Raw genomic sequence first — 22,294 nt, 5'->3', positions numbered from 1 at the left:
CATCTTAACACTGTTTAAGCTGTGGAAATGGATTTCTTCTATGGGTCAGTACTGAGCTGATCTAAAGCCCATTGAAATAAGTGGGAGTCTTATTTCAGTGGAGTACAATCAGGCATTTTATTGTTTAGTGCAATGACAGTTAATAAGAGCAAAATCACCAATGTGTTTCTTCTTTTTTCTGTCTCTGCCCCTTTGCAGTCCAGGGTCATAAATATCAGTCTGACTTCTACAACATATTTGGAAACTGGATAAACTCTAACTATCTCCTGATAACTGGAAGACATGCACATTTAGTTTCTGTACAGGCTGGACGAAAATGCTGCTGCACTTTTATAAAAGCTGGTCTATAAATTCTTGCTTGAAAAATCTTATGCTGGGGACAGGTGTGTATTACAAATTCTTATAACTGGTCTGCAATCAGACAAGAAAAATCTTTCCAAAGAGATCATGCAAGGGGACAATTTATAGCACACAGCGGAGTGGGGTTCTTTTGATATCAGTTGTATTATGTCACAGTGCGACAGTTTCTTGGCTGGGCCTCCAAAAAGCAGAAGGAAACAGAGTAAATATTTCTCTTTCTCCTCTCCCTCCTTCGCGACAGTGGTCAAAAGAACGGCTTCCAATGATTACCACGATGGGCTTTTACTTCTTGGAATTTATTTCTTGGAAATAAAGAAGAACATTTCAAGCAGAGGCAGCCATTTTCCATTCCCAGTTGTGAGAGACATTTTTGTTCGTGTTCCCCTAACAAAATGGGATCCAGGTCTACGACCAGGGCTCCTATGTGCTACAATAATGGAAATAATAAATAATTATAATTATTTTTCTCCAAAGCCCACTGATTTCCCATTGACTTCAATGAGCTTTCCACCACGCCCTTTATGAATAGTCTTTCAGAGGCAATAGTTTTAAAATCATCATGCCAGAGAATTTAAATTGACACAAGTGCAAACAATGTAACTTTGTTTTCTCTCACTCCCAGATGCAGAATCTATTCAACAGTAGACAGGTAGGCTCCAGTCCTCCATTCCTTACTCACACCCCGAGATGCTATTGATAGAGTTGTATTAACAGTAGGAAGTTCAAATGACTCAGCCACCTCAGGAAAAGCACAAAACTAGCTAACTTGAGGATCTGTCTCTCTGTATAGGAAGAAGACGACTCAGAAAAAGAAGCAGCAAAGAGTCCTGTGGCACCTTATAGACTAACAGACATATTGGAGCATGAGCTTTCGTGGGTGAATACCCACTTCGTCGGATGCTTGCACCAATACGTCTGTTCATCTATAAAGTGCCACAGGACTCTTTGCTGCTTTTACAGATCCAGACTAACACGGCTACCCCTCTGATACTCAGAAAAAGAAATTGGTTTTAAAGTTGCTAACCTTGTGTGGTGCAGTCCTGGCCGTTCTGCACAATACAATGTAGTTTAAAAAAAAAATAACACCCATCCTGAGCCCTAAGAAGCAATTCTAGGTTTTATTAGATTAGGAAACTTATCATCTTTTGAAGATATAATTTTAATATTCTCTTTGTATATGCGACTGATTCCAGTATGGTACTAACCACAATCTCCTTTCAAAGTACAGTAATAACAATCAACCATATCTATGCATAACAAACTATCAGACTTCCATAAACCATGCACTCAAACCAACCTGTGATGATTTACCAGCTCTCTGAAATTGGTAAGTCATTGGAAGATGTTATTGTTACCTGCCCTAGTACGTGTAATTGCAAAAATCATTAAGTCTCTTAAAAAGGTGATCAAGGGTATGCCTTGATGTGAAGCCAAGATCTTCAATGGAGAAACAATCTATCGGACAAGAAGATAAAGCAGAAATGAATGAATTTGAGTTATTCTTACTAGCACTGAACGTTCTTAATGTAGGAAAAGTGTAAAGGTGGGGGAGGAAAGTAATGAAAAAATGACTAGAAAGGAAGTGATCCTGAATTTCCATTGCAAATGTGACAAATCTGGGGTGACTGAACCGATAACATCTTGAGAAGCTTCTTAACAGTGAAATTCTGTAAGAAAAGTGTTAATTTCAAAGGAGACAGAACATAATTTGAACGGTTAAAGTCTTGGGGCCAGATTCTCGGCAGGTGTAAATCAACATCACTCCATTGACTTCCTTTGAACGATACCTGTTTATGCCAGCTCAGAATCTGGCTACTGGACTCCAGTTATCAAAGCTGTTAAGAAAGAATGCAAAACGTGCTCTAGCCTGCCTGCCTCCTTTTCTCCAGGGTGCTCATCACCACTGTATCCAGGAGCCGATGAATAAACGAAATAAAGAATATTGGAGCAATAAGGAACAAAGCAAGAATATTTGGAGTAAGCAAAGGTGGTCGAGGGCACCTGGGACTGGATCTGGTACAGAACGTCATTACTGATCTGTGTGTGTTGCCCATTGAGGGCCTTGATTCCTCCTCACATCTACATGCTGGCCAGGCACCGGGGTGGAGAGGCAAGCAGCACTTTTTCCAAGACTGGTCTTGCTGACTTCCTACCAAGAGCGAGAGGGGAGGTACTGGGACACATTCTTACCACGGGGGAGAAGTTACCACAGCCGTTGGAGGTACAAGACTGTCGAAAGGCTCAGTCTCGCCCTTAATCAATGTGTTCCCCCATCCAAGAGCAGCCAAAATGGCATATAACTCATTGCTTGCTAGCCACTATGACCAAAGAGTTCAGCCAGTTGCAGAAAGGCAAAACCATCTGGGGCAGAAGGCTGGACGGAGTAAAGTGGCACATGCTTATGCCAGGTTTCTGAAAGGAACAATAACTGCACCCATGGGAAGTAACAAAATTGCTCTACTTAAAAAAATAATAAACAACAAAGCATTAAGCAGTAAACGAGCAATGTAACAAGTGCTTCATCGTACTAAATAAACAGAATCTAGTAGGTAGGTTTTACCTGATGTGCTTTAGGACGCCATCTGCAATGAGTAATGTCATGAGCATTAGGGGATGGTGACTCTTGCGGCCAGCAGTTAAACTTCACCAAGGTTCCTGCACAGAATGTATTACGTTGCTGATCATTAGAGAGCAGAATGCCAATATCATAAAAAAGTGTTCACGTCATTCTGCATATAGGGTAGTTTAAGCCACCAATATTTTAAACAGAGTGTGGTACATGTGTCAAGAGCAGTTGATTTAAAATCCTAATGCAAATCACTCAGACAATACACTGGAGTCAAAAATCTAAGTCGACTCGATCACATTTGAGATTACAGCACTAGAAGAATGGCCTTTGTCACTCCAGATATGATGGAAGGAGCTGATTGAGAAGAAAAATGCTTGGGCATATGTCGCAGAATGAGAAAGAGGGGAAGAAGGAGATTTCTTCATAATTTAAAAAAAAGTCTCTTCAAAAAACCTGCTCTATTCTGGGGAGCAGGAGGACACTGAAGTTGTATCATTTACCTGCTGCCTGAGAAGGGAACAATGGATTTTAGATTAAATTCAGATCAGTATCCCACTCCAAGAGTAGATATGAAAAGGGACGAGGAAGGAACCTTTATAGCTGAGAGGTCAACAGGCTGAATTCAAACCCACCCACGGTGGGTGATCACAGCTCATGTAGACACACCCGAACTAGCTTTAATCTACTGGAGCAATGAAGGTACTGCAGCATGGCACGCAGCATGGAACCCGGGGTTGCAGGGATAGTCCATGCTGAAGTTGGTGCTGCTTCAGTGCCCAAGCCAGCTAGATGTCCCACACTCACTGCCTGCTTCCTGGGCTCTGGCCTTAGCTGTAATTCAAAAGCAATAACACAACAGAAGGCTCTGTCCATGCTTCCACCTCCACTTAGCTGTTGGAAGTTTTATAGCTCAGGAATTATTGCATGCTCACATCTTTCATAGTTCCCGCTCCCTGAGAGAGCTACTCCTACTTCCCTTGCATCCAGGGGGGATTTATCATGCTACACTTGGATACAATGAGCCAGTGGGAACTAATCAGCATCTCCCTGCAGGATTCTAATACATGTTGGCTAAACAGCAGTCCTACCACCCTACATGCGTTAAAATGAGCGAGTCCATCTATGCAGGAGACGGAGGGTCAGTCTGAGACTATGGAACAAGCTCCCACAAAAACTAAGGCCCATTGCAAACCTCACCACCTTCCGCTCAATGTGCAAGGAGCATTTCTTCAGCTTAACAAACACAGAGCAGCCTGTACTGTTCCCCCCGCCTTTCCTTGCACGTCTTCAATGGGAGGACTTAATTCTCTCAAACTTGGGTTTCAATCATATTCAAATTGCAATTTTATTTTTCAGTGGCATGCTAAATCACAGGCTGTGAAGCAGGCAGGCATAACTCAGCTAATATACTGGCTCCTTAGAGCTTCCATCTAAGTTCCAGGACAAGTGGGAGTTTTAATCCCTTTCAGGGCTTGGGCTGGCATCTTCACAGACAGTGTGAACACTACTGCAAAGTGGGGGGGAGTAAAAACGATTTGACACCGTTCAAGATCTTTTCCTCATTTCTCCATAATGAAACCTGAACAGAGACAAACTAAATTATTTCACCGGTGTTTAAAATGGTCAGAAATCAACTGTCCTGCTCAAGAAAGGAAAGAATGGAGTTCCTATGGGCAAGAACCCACCCTCTCTATTAAAGTTAACTGGGATAAACTACACAAACATGTTTCATTGCTCTCGGCTATGGTGTATCCTGCCCACCCATTTCACTAACCTTCCCTAACAGCCTTCCCTAGTCAATAGGTAGGTAGGGTCATTCATTGAAGTGATTACTCCATGCCTCAAACACAGCATCTGGAAAGAGTTTTTGCAGAGAATGGTCATTACAAATGATACATTATTATGGGGATGCAAATTCTGATTATCTGGAGCTCCTTAATTTCATCTGGCATCCTATCCCACAGCCAGCTTTGGGTGAAAAATTGAAATCTGCTGCAACAGCTGCCAGCGCTGCTGTATGGTGCTACGGTCTCAACACCTGGCATTGTGGAGTCATGTTCTCCAAACAAAGAATTATTGCTTTGATAAAAAGAATTAAGCGTGTCAAGAGCAAGCACATCTGATGTCTACTGCCAATTGGCTCGTGACAAATTCCTGGGAGAAACTAAATGTACAGTTCTCATGTATGGATCATACTAATGCTGTAGGATTATTCAACTCTGGCTGTTACTCTGCAACAAGGAGAAAAGTGTCCTGATCTAGAACATACGGTATTGTTTCCATGCTCCGCCTTCATCACATCACAGGGTGACTGGCCCTTTAAAAGGCAACAAGTCCAACCACACTTGTGATCCACTTAGCTCGCTTCCCCAGGCGGACAAAATGAACAATGTCACATGACAGGGAGGGCATGTGACTAAATCAGCCTTTCTGGGGTGTAGATAAAGCAGAAGCCTGTGGAGAATCAAAGGGAGAGCGAAGGTAGGTAGGAGGCTGTGGGAATGGCTGCTGGATAGCAAGCAGGGAGACACTGAAAGGAGCAGCGGGGCTGCATTAGCTACTCTAAACAGCAAACCATTTACTTTCTCTCTCTCTCTCACTCTAGCCATAACAGTTTATTTATAATCCATGAAACAATTGTGACTATTGTAAAAAACAACTCTTTAAAAGACAACACCTTCAGGGGGCGTTCCCCCAGTTTTAGTGCTTGCTGCTACCACAAGTTCAATGCAAAATACAATTATGTTCATGCACATACATATTTACACTGCCCTAGGACTCTGCTCTGGGGGGATTTACCCTTCCCGGGCTCTGCGGAATGGTGTCCAAGCCCTCTGTAGGGTACCCCAGCTCCTTAACATCTGAGAGACAAGTGATAGTCCCTCAATCTCCTTCAACTCCCTCCCCACTCCAAATCCCAGCAAATTCTAGTCATCGTCTTCTCCACCAGGGCAGAGAGCCTGCCGTCTAATCAAACAGGCAAAATCCTTGGAATACAGTCTTCTCAGCAGACCCTTCTGGTCCACGTCCTGCTTCCCTGCTGAATCCTTCAGTCCGTCCGTCACTCCTCCTATTTATAAACCCACCCCTCTCCCCTTGAGTTCCCATTGGTTCCACTCTCAGCTAGTGACTCTGGGAGTGTCCTGCTCACAATTGAAATCACCCAATCAGCACCAGACAGCTAATGGGCATGCCTGCCACACCCAATCTCTGGATAGATTCTGGATCATCCAGCAGAACCCTCCACCCCACACTGGCAGGTCTTTAGGCATACAGAGCCCTCCCCCACCTCCCGCTCCCCAAAGAACTATACATCTTCCCAGCTATTTCTTACCTTATTTACACTCCTAAATGCTGCAATGCCAGCATATGGATCACATACCCACTGAGGCCCTGATTCAGAACAGCATTCCTATTCAGGAAAGTAATTAAGGATGTATTTAAATCCCCCTGAAGTCAATGCTGTCCTGAATAAAGATGGACTCCCACCCATGCTTAAATGCTTGCTGGAATCAGGACCTCCGAAATTATTTCAGCTGGTTTGTAATGATGATTGAAAGAAATCCGCCTGTTTTTCCCCTCACTATGTTTCTATTATCTGAAGTCCAAACTAATATTAAACCAGCATTCTCAGTGTCTTCTCCTCTGCCATATGGCTCAAACTCCTTGCTCGGAGCAGGGTGACTTGTCCATGGGGCAGCGAGAAGGTGTAACTTAAGCTTCAAGAGGAGTTCATCTGAGAAGAGGCAAAAAGAGCTGGTGGCATGCTTAGAACTTTGGGGTTTGAGCAGATACACGAGTTCAAAGGAATCCAATTAAAAGGGGGGAAATTATTGGGGAAAAAAACGTAAATGAATGGGGGGGTATGTTTGTTTTTTAAAATGCTTGTTACCTTGAGGACTGCAAAAACTGAATCCCTGCCAGAGCACTAAGCTAATAAATGTTATGATAAATATTCCTTCAACACAAAGTCTCTTTGTGGATTTAAATTAATCTCAGACGTATTCATTAATTCATAGCTAAGGATTAAATTATATTTTGTTGATGACCTCGGTGTTGTCTGTCTATAACCAGATTTCTCCTAAAAGATAGCAATGCTATTTAATCATTATGCCAACCTTTGATTCCACTTGAACACAATTACCCTGCATTTTGACTTTGATATGTCATAAATAGCTTTCCTTTCTCCCATGAATGTGTGCACACGTGTTGTGTGTATATACCAACACATGAAAATATGGATTGTTACATATTTAATCTACGCAGTGTGTGTATCTGTCTATATACATACGTACATGTTGAGTCTACATGTTGGGAACAGTTTAATGCCTTCCTCCTGGCCACAAGTTACGGCTAAAGTATCCACACAGGCTAGAGCTGATGGGAAAAATGGTGAACATTTTTCCCTGAAAAAAGGTCACATTTCTCAGTGAAAATATTTAATGTAATTTTTAAAAATTAAAGAAAACATTCTACCACTGGCAGAGCCATGAAGATGTTGTTCAGCTTTTCCCAAATAAATGAAACTTTATTTATAGGCGCTACATGAAGCACCTATCTCTCTGGATCTTCGAGATGAGTCATACAAATCAGTGGGATCTGCCCATAAGGAACAGATCCCAGTTGCCTCCTATCTTGGTATCCAAAATGCAACAGCTATGTTCAATTTCAACTACAGCCACTTGAACTGTCTTCAAATTTGATTTATTTTTTCCAATGAAAAATGGCTGAAATTTTGAAACAACAAAACAATGTTTCCGTTGAATTTACATACTCCTCCCTCCCCAACACACCCAGACACACACTTTTTGACCATCTCTAGTTCCAAGTGCCAGGAGGGAAGTGGCCCCAGGGCATCCACACAGGGGGGCTCTGTGCCCGGGACACTCACCAGAGGAGGTTATTGGCAGAAAGTGAATGTGGGAATGGCTAATGGGCCTGTTCAGAGGTCGTCTTCAGGTGAAAGCAACAGTCTGTATTTACCACTCATCAAGACCCAGGAGTGGGACCATGACTTGGCCATGCCAGCATCCCAGGGCCTATTTGTAGTTTGAGGGAGGGGGAATAATCCTTCCCCCACACACTTCCCATGGACAAAGAGGGAGACAAATACTGCAGGACCAGTATTCGACCCCCCGTTTAGCGGACGCTGCTTACTTGCCAGTGGCTTTTCTGGCCCTTTATAAAAGCTCCCTCTGCTTTTTCTCCCTGTGAAATATAGTAGTTACTATGGAAACTAATTGGCATGGCTGGAGTATGCAGGCCTCTATGTGCCTACTGTAAAGTCACTGTATATACACACCTTGGGTTGAGAAACAGGTGGTTGCAATGGCTTTGGTGACTATTGTATATGCATATAAGGGGTCGTTTTCATCCCTGGTGTACCTCTGTTGACCCCAGTGGAGGGAGGTACACAAGGGATGGATTTGGCTCTGTGCACCCATACAGACATTGTACATGCAGCTGGGCATACAGAGGTTTATTAAGGAAATGCAACACCCAGAGTTATTCTCCTACTTTCTGCTGTTTCAGAAGTCATGGGAAAGTGAATGTGAGAGACTGTGTGATTCATCATTGCCTGAAAAAAACACGAGACATCTAGATCTAGATAGAACTCATTGACTGATGTCTCTTATACCCCATGTCAATCTGTGAAATGATCTGGTAACAAGTAGAGCTAGTAATTACTTTTAGCAGGACAGGTAATACATGACTGGATCTGCGGTTTCACTGCATTGCCCAGCAAGTAGAATACATTGCTGTACGACCGCTCCTCTAAGCAACTTTATCGGTATGTTGTTGTTCTGTCATTCCAAATTACACAACCAAGCTTATCCTCCATTTCGCTTCTCTGCTACATTGTTCATAATGGCTTACAGAAACGTACACCATTCCACAACATGATCCCAGAGCAAAGGACGGTGTTTTCCCGATTGCCTGTCTCCTTGAGTATAAAGGCATCTCAGGTAGAGCTGGTCAAATATTTTCCATCAAAATGCTGTTTGTTGGCGGGGGGGCGGGGGTTATGCCAAATGGCTTTTCACAGACAAAAAAAAAATCTGTTGTAAAAACCAAAATCAAACATTTGAGGTTTTGTCCCCAAAAAAAATTTATATTTCATCTAAAACATTTTCATTTGACCCAAAGCCCCAAAACTGAATCAAAAAAAATCTTAGGGGAAAAAAAAATCATTCTCCGATCACCTCTAATCCCAGTGTTTCTATAAAGAGTTTCTGTGTGTGACTGACAGGACTCAAAACACAGAACTGCCAGCCTCAGTATATATTGGTGGGTGAAACTTCCTTTCTTTTTTTCTTTCTTTCCTGACTTAGCCTCCTTCTCTAACTGGTTATCTTTATCCCCAGGTAATACAAAGCCAGCGTAGCCAGCTCTATGCCATGCTGACAAACCTGGCCAGAGGGCTGAGTCGCGAAGAGGAAGCAGGAGCTGCTGGAGTGAGAGAGTCTCTGGACTGAGAGAGAGAGAGAGAGACAGAGAGATGATGTGCAACTGCAGGAAGGGGAATTGGCCTCACAGAGCTAATCCCCAGAATCAACAGGAGGTGACACGGACCAGCGGTGAGAAAGGCAGCTTGTTTTGGTGCATGGAACTGCCGTGGGAATCAGAAGACATGCTTCGCTCTGCTATTGACTCACTGTGTGATCTAGAACAAGTCCTTTCCCTTTTTTCTGCCTCAGTTTCTTCAGCTATAAAATGGGGATATTACCCATCTGGGAAAAATGCTTTAAGGTGTGCAGTTGAGAAGTGCCAAATATTATAATTACTTTCTGAATTACTAACACATTACATCTCCCTAGGATCTGAATCATGTTCGAAATTATTGGTGACACCCCCTTAAACAGAAACAAGTAACTCCAAATTTTAGCAGTCTGTTCTTAGTGGTGTCAAGTCATCTGATCACATTAGTTAACCAGGATATTTTCCACAGCAAAATGTCAAGCACACACTGGTCAGCTCCATATCAAATTCGAGTTTAATTTAGGATTCAGGACGTAAGTCTGTGACTGACCCAAGGTTAGGGTCCGGATTCTCATGGGGCCAGAGTCTTGTGAACTGTCCTCATGAGAGTTCAGCCCCAAATGGTGGCTATCTCATGAGATCAAGTGTTATCATGAAATCCCTGCTATAGTAGGTTGCAATGGGTCTGATCTGGTCCTGTAAAGCAGTTTTGTATCCTATTTAAACCCAAAACCATAGTAGCTGGCAACCCTTTCTTGGAGCAACTTACCAAGAGTTGTGGTGGATTCTCCATCACTGACAATTTTTAAATCAAGATTGGCTGTTTGTCTAAAAGACCCACTCTAAGCATTGTTTTGGAGGAGTTCTCTGGCCTGTGTTATGCAGGCGGCAGACTAGATGATCACAGTGGTCTATGACTCTTCACTGAAATTCAGAGAAGGATTCAAATCAGAGGTCCCAGTTTGAGCCATTCTCTAATTTTCAAGCAGTCCAGCACTGATATAAAAACACCTATTCACGTGCAAATTGTTTTAGCTCCTTTACAAATGCTTGCTGCTAGGGTTGCCAAACAGATGTGACACAACTGCTGAGAAGGGCATAGTGGCCTCATGTCTCAGCCGCTGTCAACTGAGCTGAGAAACAACATTGGAAATAGAGAGACAATGAGCGGGAAAGACCAGAGCACCGCTGACAGACACATTTCAATACAACGCACTCTCACCAATGAACTAGTGCAAATGACATGTTGCAGCAGGCTCTGTTCAGACCCATGGAAGGGTTTAGCTTCTAACTAAGGTCAGAGCTACACCACAAATGATGCTGCGCCGAATAGTCCATGTTGGTCTTTTATTATCCCCACCGAAATGCTCCTTCTGTCAGCATACGCTGAATCTACACTAGGGAGCTCTACTGATCTATCTATAGCTGTATCAGCAGAACATAGGTAGCAAAGACTAGATCTCAGGGAAAAGAGCAGAGAAATTGCAATAGACATTAGGTCAGACTGTGCTCCTTCCGTCTGCTGGAAATAGGAGTCCTCTAAAATCAACGAGGTCCTGGGATATACATTTTGTCTGCCAAGGATGGCGTGGAGGTTGACAGGGAAAGCGTCCCCAGGAAGTTTCAGCCCACAGTTAGATCAGTCAGACCTTCCCAGAAGTAATGACTTGCTTGTTGTTATTTAGTTAATTATTCAAGAGAAGAAAGCAGAGTTTGGCCAAATAGGATGTCAGATTTTGTTAAACAGTATAATTTATATCGTTAGGTATAAATTAGAATAAAAGACACAAACCCCCAAAAAACCTTCTAGGCACCCTAACCATTAAATTATACCACTGTTCATCAGTTACGACCACCCAGCAGCAAACATAATAAAAAAATATTGCTCAAAATTCAGCCAGCCAGTAACTCAAAACACCTCCTATAGCTCCCCCACCAGGAACATATCCTCAGCCTTCTCCAAAATAACCCTCTTAATTAAATAGCCTTTGCAGCACGTCTGTTTTGGACCAAGGGAGGTGAGAGGAATGATGGTTCAGTGATTAGGGCCCTAGCCTAGGTAACACACTATTATGCTTTACATATGTTATATAGCCACAGGGCACCGTAAGGGTTAAACTCAAAAGGCACGCTATAAATCTGAATGATTAATTAACTACTTTAATGATCTAATACAAAAATCAAGGCTGCACTGACCCCTGAAGAGCCATTTCGATGTTTGTCACATAAGGTAAAATCTAGCTGCTTGGTTCAAATGCTGCTTTTTATCCACTTTGGGGCTTATGAATCCCAGATGGGAGTGGGACAGGCCCGCAATGAAACAGGCGTGCCTGAAAACATAACCCACATTTTAATTTTAATAGGACAGAAAAATCCTGTCAAAATGTTATGTTGCTCGTTTTGCAAGAGAGATGAGCTGGACTGGGATCACATTGAGGTGGCCTTCATTACAGTCCAACCATTTTTCACGGCAGCTGCATCTGTTTTGCACGGAGGCCAGGTGCTCTCAGAAATAAACTACCCATTACTAGCTTTGATTATAACCAGTTCACATTACAGATTCCAAGCCTAAAAGGGACCGTTACGATCATCGAGTCTGACCTCCTGCATAACACAGGCTGTAGGCCTTGGCTTAGCCATTCCCGCTTCAAGCCCAAGAACTTGCGGTAGAACTGAAACATGTCTTTAAGAAAGGCAGCCAGTCACAGGCGCTGACCTTCCAACGTGCCAGGGGCAAAGGGGAGAGTGGTCTACCCCTGGCTCTGCCCCAGGCCCCACCCCATCCCTATCCGCCCTCGCTCCACCCCTGCCCTGCCTCTTCCCACCCTGATCTGCCCTCTCCCCCAAGCACACTCTGCCTTCACTTCTCCCCCTCCCCGAGCCTCCTGCGTGCCATGAAACAGCTGATCGCAGCAGGTGGGAGGCATGGGGAGGGAAGGGGAGGCACTGATCAGTGGGGCCCACTGATGGGTGGGAGGCACTGGGGTTGTTGGGGGAGCTGATGGGAGGCTGCCGGTGGGTGTCAGCACTCACCATTTTTTCCCTGGGGGTGCTTCAGCCCTGGAGTACCTACGGAGTTGATGCCTATGCAGCCTGACTCCACGTGATGGGCTCTTCCAGTGGTTATTTATGCTCCCTGTTAAAAATGCACCCCTTTGTCCCAGTTTGAATGTTGCCTACTTCAACTTCCAGCCATCAGGCTACAACTGCCACTATCACCTTTGCCACTCCTTGGAGCACATATAGGACCATATGACCATTGTTAACACAACTGGACTGCACTGATAATAGACTGGTGGATACTCACAGCTGGCATGCAAGTCCGCTGCTTGGTAATTCTTCACTCCAGCTCTCACCAGAAAGTCTTTGAGCAAAGTAACAACCTATATTTGTTTTCCACCTGATTAACCTATGGTGGGACCCTTACGAGTGAAGTATCAATAGGAGACAGTGGCCATGGCTCATAAATTTAATTACTAACCTTTAATTCATAGATGGCAGACTCAATTCTTCAAGCATCTAAATTAATCCGGCTTTACTGACAGCGGTAATCAATTGTTCAGCGGTCTACTTTTTGCTTAATTACTGTTGCACTACATTACATTTTCAAAATGTCAAGCATCCACTTCTGAAAATGCAATAAATCACTTCTCCATAGTGCCAGTAGCAAGGCTAAGGTAGGAGACTGTTATTCTCTCGCACCTGACCTTGGCTACACGGAGCAGAAATTGATCATTTACTATAACAGTGAAATATCATTTAGAGAGAAGTGAGTCTCAGCTAAGAACCTCAGCTGTCTAAGAAGAAGGCCGATGACTTTCTGAGCTTAGCCGGCACATGCCGAAATGAAGCATGCGATGGAGCGCTCTTAAAACTGGCTCACTAATGAGAAGCAGCGTAAACTGGAGAACAAATAGGTCGAATATAAACTGCAGCATGAGCAACAACAAAATAACAAGATCAAATCCCATCTGTCCTAGATTTTCATCATAACAGCACACTAAAATATCACGCCTCTCCAAACGTTTGTTTTAATTATGGGATCTAGGGTTTGCATGCATGAAGCTCATTCGTGTGACTGGAAGTCACTGTACAGAGATGAAGAGAAGGAGCACTTATGACACCCCTGAAAAGCCAAAATTCAGATGTAGGCTCCAACCCATCAGTTGAGGGGCTTCTTGCAGCCTGAGCAGTATAAATATCTCGCAGCCAACATCTCCTCTCATCACTTGGAGGCTCTGGTGGACTCCAGCACAGTCCAAGATCTTGTTTGCAATTCCTTGCTAATGAAGTAGTCAGCTCCAGCTGATCCCAACCACTTTTCCTATCCCCAATGCCTGGGCTCCCTGGCAAGCCCTACCGTGAGGGCAGGCAGCTGAAGAAGATATTTTCTTCAGGGAGAGAGTTTTAACCCTTTCCTTGCCACCCACAGGCCGGGATCTGTACACTCCAGCAGAAGAGCCCTCGTGGTTTCAAAGATGCTCTTTTGGCTAAGGGAGGCTTCACAAGACAGCTTAGGCGGAAGGTATTTGGTTACAAGGCAAAACTGGAGAAATGGGAATTTTCTTAAAAGGTATGACATTTTATTAGGAAAGAAATTCCAGCCCCAGTTTCCTCTAATACCAGACTTTCATTAGCTCCACTCTGTTCCCCATGTCCCTTGAGCTAACACCCTTGCTCAAGAACATGGCTGAAGTACACGTTTACAAGATGCATGCTTTGGTTAACTATTAGAGACCTCTATCTTTCCAAGCACATGCCTAACTTTAAGCATGTGCTTAAATGTCATTGACTTCAATGAGGTTTAAGCATGTGTTCAAGTGTTCCGAATGATGTGGAAATGAAAATTATCGATTTAATTTCTAAAGTTGCCTTCTTTAACTACTATACATAACTTCCTCCCTGGGGGTGGGGGGGAGCGGAGCAGAGTGTGAGCTAGAGGATAGAGCACTGGACTCAGGAGACCAGAGTTTTATTCCTCACTCTGCCACTGGCACGTCTCTGTGCCTCAGTTTCTCCATTTTGTAAAACTCTAAGATCTACTGATGAAAAGTGCTATCTAACAGCAAGGTGGTTATTATCATCACTTTTGCAACACACATCTTTCCAGGATGCAGATTTGGATCATAGACAGGCCAGTTATGCCCCACTCTACCCTTCCTATCAGTTGAACCATAAGAGCAAAATGCTCTCATTAAATAAAGGGAAATGGTGAAGCTTTGGAGCATATTTTTGCAGCGTGGCTAAGCTCTGTCTAAAGCAGATTTGTTAGTCTGCCTCAGTATCTTATTGCTCCAGGCACACTTCTCTTCTCAACTGAATCCTACATCTAAACCGAGGCAGATTAGCTGCAGCAAATATTTGATTCCATTTTATGACAGCCACAGATACTAACCTGAACAATGCCAGCTGAAAGGCACAACATACTGGGGAGGGATGCCAATTTGGACTCAGCCCTTTGGAATCTAAGCTGCAGTGCAGATTAAGTGTCCAGATGTTGGAATAATAGCTGTTGCAAAGTCTGGTCCCAGGTGTTCAAAACAGCAGAGCCTAATAAGGCAACTAAATAAGATACTAGTCAATCGGTCTCCACTTTTTGGAGCAATAACTTTCCAGGCTTCTTTCCAGATGGAGGGATGAATTTGCTACATCTTTACTGAAGATTCTGTTTTCTTCTGGCATTGTGTAATAACAGCGCAACACTGGGACTCATTAATGATTCGCCATCGTCTCAGCAGCCTGACATACTCACTACACCTCACACGCTGTCGTCAGAATCTGTATCTAAAAAATGTCATGTAAGGCGTCATATACAAATTGGTAACATGCCGGTCCCAGAAAATCATTGCCCGGTGTACATTCAAGGTGTGTACAAAGAGTTATAACTATGTGCCAGAAATAAGATACATAAGGTATCCCAACCAGGACACGAGGTATCCCACCCTAAACAAAGGAATGTGGTTCCACCTGCTTGAATGTCTCTCCCCGGCAAATCATGAGACATTGCAAATGTGTTTACATAAAAGGTAAACAAAGCCATTAAGCTAACGAGGGGAGGAGGTAACAACTCAGCTATCACCAGCGGGGATTGGAACCAGCATGACGTTTTCACCAGGTGTCTCTTCCCAGCAGGAGAAAAAGAACTTTATCTGAGAATACACTTCAGTGGGTTACTGGGCTATAAAGACAAAGGGTCTGAACCTCAAACGATAAGCAATTGAATCAGCAGGATGTATACAATATTATTGTATTATAAAAGTGTATCAGTATGGTCTGTATGAAAGCCTGTGACACACTGGTGATTATCATCATTGTGAAATGTGTTAACATTTATGAGAAATTATTGGGACTCACTGATGATACGCTTTAAAGTCTGTGACCAAACCCAGGGAGAAATAGGTTATCTCCCAGACAGGAGGGAAGGCAGCTATCTACTGGCCTCCAATGTAAATTAAGCATCATGGAATCAAAACAGTGGAAGCGCCATTGACACACAAATCAGCAGGGGGATGGGAAGCCCAGAGGAAGCCTTCCTGCTTCTTGTAACAGGGGCAATGAATTTTGGGAGATGTAAGGAGAAATAGAAAGCCATTTTGGTATCCATCACTTGAGGGATTCAAGGGCCGAGAGCTCTTGAAATCACAGAACATCAGATCCTCAGCCAAGGGGGCTGAAGTCTTTGGGGACCAACTATAGGTGAGAAACCTGCTAAGGCAAAGATTGTGACTTGCTGGAGTGAATTTTTAATCATAGAAGCATCTTTTTACTTTTCTTTGCTTGTAACCCTTTCTATCTTTATTCCTTACACTTGATATCACTTAAACCTGTGACTTTTGTTTTCCTTTTAATTTAAATCAGCACAGTGCTGTGATTGAAATGAGTTTGTCAAAGCCCAATTGAATTGATGAGCTGCAGGGTATTGTCTCTTTGAAGGAGCAAGGAACTTCATAACTCCTGCAAGTGTTCCCTGAGAGGGCTGAACACTGCAGGGAGATGGTTTGGGGGAAATTCGAGACTGCGGGGGGTAATTCTGCAAAAAGTAACTGGGGGGGGTGGAAGCCAGGGCGAGACCTGCATGCTCATCTGCTGACTGTTGGTGTCAGGGCTGAGAGTGACAGCAGCATAGCATGGAAGGCACCCATTGTTGCAGGGCAAATGGTGACCATCCTCTTACAGGTCTGGGATGAACTCCAAAGTGTCACAAGCATATTGCTAGGAGAACCTGCCATGCAGGGCCGGCTTTAAGCCGATTCCCTGGAATCGGGCCCTAGGCCTTAGGCGTCTTTTTAATTTTTATTTTATTTTTTAACTCACCCGGTGGCAGGAGGTGAAGGTTCTGCTCTGGATCTTCGGCAGCATTTTGGCAGCGGAGGGTCCTTCAACGCTGTGGAAGACCCCCCCACCGCTGAAGTGCCGCCTAAGCCCTGGACCGCCACTGGGTATTCAAATCAGGCCCCGCCCTTCATAAAGCCGGCCCTGCTGCCATGGATCAGGGTTATAAAAGTTTACGGACAGAGCTCAGTCTCTGCTGACTCCAGTGGCTACTGTTACACATCCTAAGAAATGTTGCAGCCAAGTAATGAAAGCATGCCTATATTCCTGGCGCACTTCATGAGCATAGCCAACTCTTCTGACTCCAATGGCCTCATTTGCTTTCATCAGCAGAAATGGGGCTCATCCTCAGCCCATGGCAACATACAAGCAAACCCAGCATTTCTCCATCCAGGCACCTCCCCTACAATCAAGAGTTTATCTGGTGTCTCACCACACTCACCCACGGTGGCTTGAGTAGATTTAAAGAGAATGGGATGCTCTCACCACACCGGCCAACCTGTTAGTGGATGTTGCTTTCCCATGTCAGGGAGAAGAGTAGGAACTGTTCCTTTGCACGTCTCCCCGTTTCAATCCTTGCTTGCTCCATGTGTATCAGTGCAGGCAAGACACTGGTAGGCAACTCTCTCTTCCAGGGAGCCTTAGCCCCCTGGTCCATCCAGTCTGAGACAGTAACAATCAATGCTTTACAGTGCACAGGATACTCCTTGTCTGTCATATTGCCACTGGAGATGGAACCAAGACAACACTTCAACCACAACATGGTTCAAACATTGAAGGAAATTCACTTTCGAGCTTGGGCTCATCTCAAATTTGTAGCAATCTTCAGGTGAAACAAGAGAGTCTCCTTCTGAGCCCAGATCCTGCCTTCATCTGTACCCTAATGGGTTGGGTATTATTGTTGTTTATTATTTGTATCACCGTAGAGCCTAGACGTCCCAGTCATGGATCAGGGGAAAGAACTATCCTTCTACTTTTTGGATTAAACCCCACTTTTTCTTTTAACTCTGTGTTTAATGAGGTCTGCTCTTTGATCAGTACCAAAGGCTCCCAGAATAAAAATAATAAATGAGATCTTTCTTGCTAAAATATAGAGATTTTTTCAGCAATGAGATTGGGTTCAAATATGTTTTGAGAGTTTAACATGCATTGTACCTAGTGTCAGCCAAGATGATAAGATAAATGCCATCCTAGGAGGATACTGCCAGAAATGATGAGGATGGGACTATGTGGGGAATGTTACAGATCAAATCTCCTCTCTCATTGTGTTTTAATAGAAAAGCTTTTCACCTAGTCGCAAGGGTACAAATGAAAATCTTCAAAACAGAAGTGGGATTTTTTTTTTTGGTTACCCAGACATGCATCTGGATAAAAGCATTTTTCTCTTATGGAAAGCAGAGCTGATTAGAACAGAGTGGACCACTGGCAAAGCAAAAGCAATCAGAAAAAAAAATCCTAGTACAATCTTTAAAATCACTTTTGGAAGCAAAATAGTCTGGAACAAAAAACATCCTCTCTATATATTAATTAATATGCACTTCCACCTGACTTTAAATGTCTTGAACCTTTCTTCTCATTTATGCTAATGGCATTTACTTCATCGGGGACAAAAATATATATTTATGGCATCACCTTTTGGTTGAAAGGGATCGTTTTAAAGGAGCTGTAAAGCTCAGAGGAGTCTATTATAGCTTCCCAACTGAAATTTATCTACATCTCATGGAGAATATAAATAGGGTGGAAGGATAATGAATGAGCCACTATCTACAAGGGTCTGGGCATTTGAGCAGATAAATATTAGTGTCTCCAAACAGCGTGGGAGAAGGCATCACAGCAGAGTGACCATGAACCATTTTCTGTGCTGGGAAGAGGGTGTACCCGTTAAGGACCCCGTTTTGCTGTCTTTACTCAGAAAATAGTCCCAATAAATCCAGGAAAGATGCAACTTGTGTTGGGTCTCCCACTGTTTCCACCCCCAGCTCACCCTCCCTACCTTGCAATGGCAAAGTAGTTCACTACAGGCTTCCTACTTCTCCTCTGTCCTGGCCTGGAACACGGGCTCCTCAATAAGCTACAAGAATTCAGCCTTCCATATAGAAGAACCAAAGTGATTTCCCTGCCACTGGGGAGTGGGGTCTAGGGCTTGCCTTGTTCCAGTGCTCCAGCCAGGGAGCAGGGTCGGGGGCCACTCCACACAACTCCCCGAAGCAGCGGTATGGCCCCGAGCACCGCCCCCACAGCTCCCATAGACTGGGAACCGTAGCCAATGGGAGCTGCAGGGGTGGTGCCTGTGGATGGGGCAGTGCACAGAGCCGCATGGCCGCGCCTCCACAAGAACCCAGAGAAGGGACGTACCGCTGCTTCCAGGAGCTGCCTGAGGTAAGGCCTGCACCTTTGAGCCCCTCCTGTGCCCCAACCCCCTGCTCCAGCCTTGATTTCCCTCCCGCCCTCCAAACACCTCGGTCCCAGCCCGGAGAACCCTCCTGCACCCCGAACTCCTCATCCTCAGCCCCACCCCAGAGCCTGCACCCCCAGCCAGAGCCCTCACACACCCTCCATGCCCCAACCCCCTACCCCAGCCCTGATTCCCCTCCTGCCCTCCGAACCCCTCGGTCCCAGCCCAGAGCACCCTCCTGCACCCCGAACTCCTCATCCCCAGCCCCACCCCAGACCTCACACCTCCAGCTGGAGCCTTCACCCCCTATGCTCCACTACCCCATCCCAGCCCGGATCCCCCTCCCGCCCCCTGAACTCCTCATTTCTGGCCCCAGCCTGGAGCCCACACCCCCAACCAGAACCTTCACCCCCTCTTGCACTGCAACCCCAATTTTGTGAGCATTCATGGCCCGCCGTACAATTTCTATTCCCAGATATGGCCCTTGGGCCAAAAAGTTTGCCCATTCCTGTAATAGAGACATCAGTGTAGAGACCACTGATGGAAAGAATACTTTCCATTCAATGGGCAGAGTGGTATTTCAAAAACAGTCTGCAGATAGTCCAGAATCAGAAGAAATATCATTGAAGCATGGGAAAGAGAAGTCACTTACTCTCCCCAGGCAATGAGAGTCCATTATGGAATGTGCCGCATTTGAAAAACCTAGAACACACCCAGAACCAACTCACCATGAAAAAGTACTTGAGAAAAATCAACTGTCTGTAGTCAGAACAATCTTCCTTACACAGAACTGTGTTTATGCCAAGGCAAAGATGACTGGGGTAACCCACGCACTCTCGACAGAGATCATAATGATGAACAAGATGATGATAATGATGTTGACTAGAAATGTTACAGTGCTTTTACATGTCAATTACACCTGTACTAATTTATTACTAGATTTTGTTTTACCCTTTAGATTGTTGTGCGATCATCTGAGGTCACAAAGAAATCCAGTGTTATGTCTTGAAATAATTCACAGAGTCATTAAAACTAACAGAAACAAATGCAAATATTTCCAAGTGGTCATTTTAATGTGTAGATGGTGTTTATCCTCGTTTCTATGGTAACGTCACCACTGGACACCTCCACGTCACTTTACAGTAGACATAATAAGCTTTTGAATGATGCAGGATGTGCGTGCCTGTAGAAAGGGCACATTTAAGTCAACCAAATCAGCGCTGTCTGTCACTCACAAATGGCATTCAAACAAAGGAAGCACAAGAGGGCAGTGTCGGCACATTCTGAAGGGAAAGGGATTAACATGACAATCTCTATCACTGCTGACATGGAAAGGACGTAAACACTTTTGGCACAAGCTGCTTTAATACAGAGCTGCTCCTGTTTAAGTTAGTTTCCATTATGCAATGCACCTTTATGGGCTTTCAAGCCAGGGATATCTTTTTGTTGAAAGAACTGAATTAGTTTGACCAGCCAAATCAGCAGAACTGGGTGCTCAACACTTCAATCACTTATAACTTTGCCAATCTTTATCTGTTTGGTCTGCAACGTCCCACGCCAGGTGTCTGCTTCAGGCTAAATTTGTCTCGAACCTTTCAGCTAAAACAGTTCATTCATGTCTAAGAATGACATTGCGTAAGAATACATTGTTTGCCCACGTTAGGAAAAAAAGTACAAATTTGAAATTTGGCAGAGAGGTGGCCTTGGTGGCAAAGATATGCCTTTTGCCACCCCTGTGAAAATCCAGCTAAATCTGGCCAAATTACAAGCCTCACGTGCTCATTTCAGGCTTGTTAGCATTGGGCAAATAAATTCTCCATACACACGTTCCCACTGAGCATGCTCCTTCCCCTCACAGCTCCTGCGTTGCCCACAGAACAACTGAGCCTATGTCAGAGAGAGCCCAGGGATGCAGGGGCCGAGCAGGACTTTGCCTGAAATTCCCCCCACACACACACACACCTGCTATGGTAGCAGGCGTCAGGAGTGTCTCTGCTTGTGCTGTCAATGCTCCTGGTCCTAGGACCAGGCAGCAAAGAGGAAAAGGATGGAACAGGAAAGGAAACTGCAGGAGCCGAGGGGTGGGGAGAGCAAAGAGGAAGGGAGGCAGGTGTCAGGGTGGGTAGGAGGAGGCGGCAGGAGATAGGGGGTTGGATAGATATAGGAGGGAAAGAGGGCAGGTGTCAGGGTTGGGAGGAGCAGAGGAGGAGGGGTTGGATAGGAACAGCATGGGAGGGGACAGGTGCTGGGTGGGAGTGGATAGGAGCACGCCACATGGGAGGGAAGGTAAGAAGGACTAATTGGGGTGTTGGAGGGAGGGGTTGAAGACAGACCTCACAATTGTTCTCCAGAGTCTGTTTTCATTTTTGTTTTAAGGTTAGTCTCCAGTTCTCATGGCTGCAAGGAAATTAGAATGAGACCCAAGTGTAGCTAATCCAGCAATGTCTGCCTGAATTTGCAGAGAGACTGAAACAATAGTTCTGAGGTCTGACCTGCCCCATTAATTTCAATGAGTGCTAACTCAGATGCCAATGATGACAGTTTAAGGGTCAACATTGCGCATAAAAGCAGGTAGGAACAAAGAGGAAGGCTCAACGCTAAAGCTGGAGCATGCAGTCTGTATTCATTCTGATGGCCAGGCCTTTGACACCACAGGACAGGACTGAAGAAGGGTGTGATTGGTTTCATTTTCCTGAAAAGGTGCGGTGGGACTCAGCTTTCAAAAGTCTAGGAAATGCTGCTATAATCCTTACATGGGTACAACGTCCATAGAATCTAGTGGAAGTTCTAACCTTCCTATTGACTGTGGAAGCAGATCTTACATTTGGATTTAGCTAATTCTTTTGAATAGTTTGTTTTCCATTCTCTCTTTCTCAACATCAAATCATTTCACACTGAATACCCTTTCGCTCCAGATACTTTAGGAAACATCTGGAGATTCACTGACCACTACTTCAGTACCAAGTAAAACCATTAGAATTGAACCTGCTACCTTTTAAGATGAAGTCCAGATTCAGTCAAGCTTCCCATAGCTCTTGCATGCTGATTCGACATTCCGGCAAATGATTTCTTTTGGCCTAAAAGTACATCCCCGGATAATCTGCCTTACTGGCAAAACAGCTTTTCTACCTTTCAAATGTGACCAAGATAAAAAATAC

General features: G+C 44.4%; 1 protein-coding gene across 1 annotated transcript in view; it reads right to left on the bottom strand.

The window, feature by feature from the left end:
* KBTBD8 (kelch repeat and BTB domain containing 8) overlaps positions 1-19,932 on the bottom strand; it is a 65,885-nt gene extending 45,953 nt beyond the window's left edge. The window contains exons 1-2 of the mRNA XM_045025579.1: positions 19,865-19,932; positions 2,921-3,015 (exon numbers count right to left, since the gene is read on the bottom strand). The gene's annotated coding sequence lies outside the window, so the exon portion shown is untranslated. The remainder of the gene's footprint in view (positions 1-2,920; positions 3,016-19,864) is intronic.
* Between the last annotated feature and the right edge of the window lie 2,362 nt (positions 19,933-22,294).

Source organism: Mauremys mutica, chromosome 7 (genome assembly GCF_020497125.1).
Source record: "Mauremys mutica isolate MM-2020 ecotype Southern chromosome 7, ASM2049712v1, whole genome shotgun sequence".
Classification (NCBI taxonomy): Eukaryota; Metazoa; Chordata; order Testudines; family Geoemydidae; genus Mauremys; species Mauremys mutica.
The sequence above is the reverse complement of the archived record's forward strand: the minus strand, read 5'-3'. Positions and strand labels throughout refer to the sequence as shown.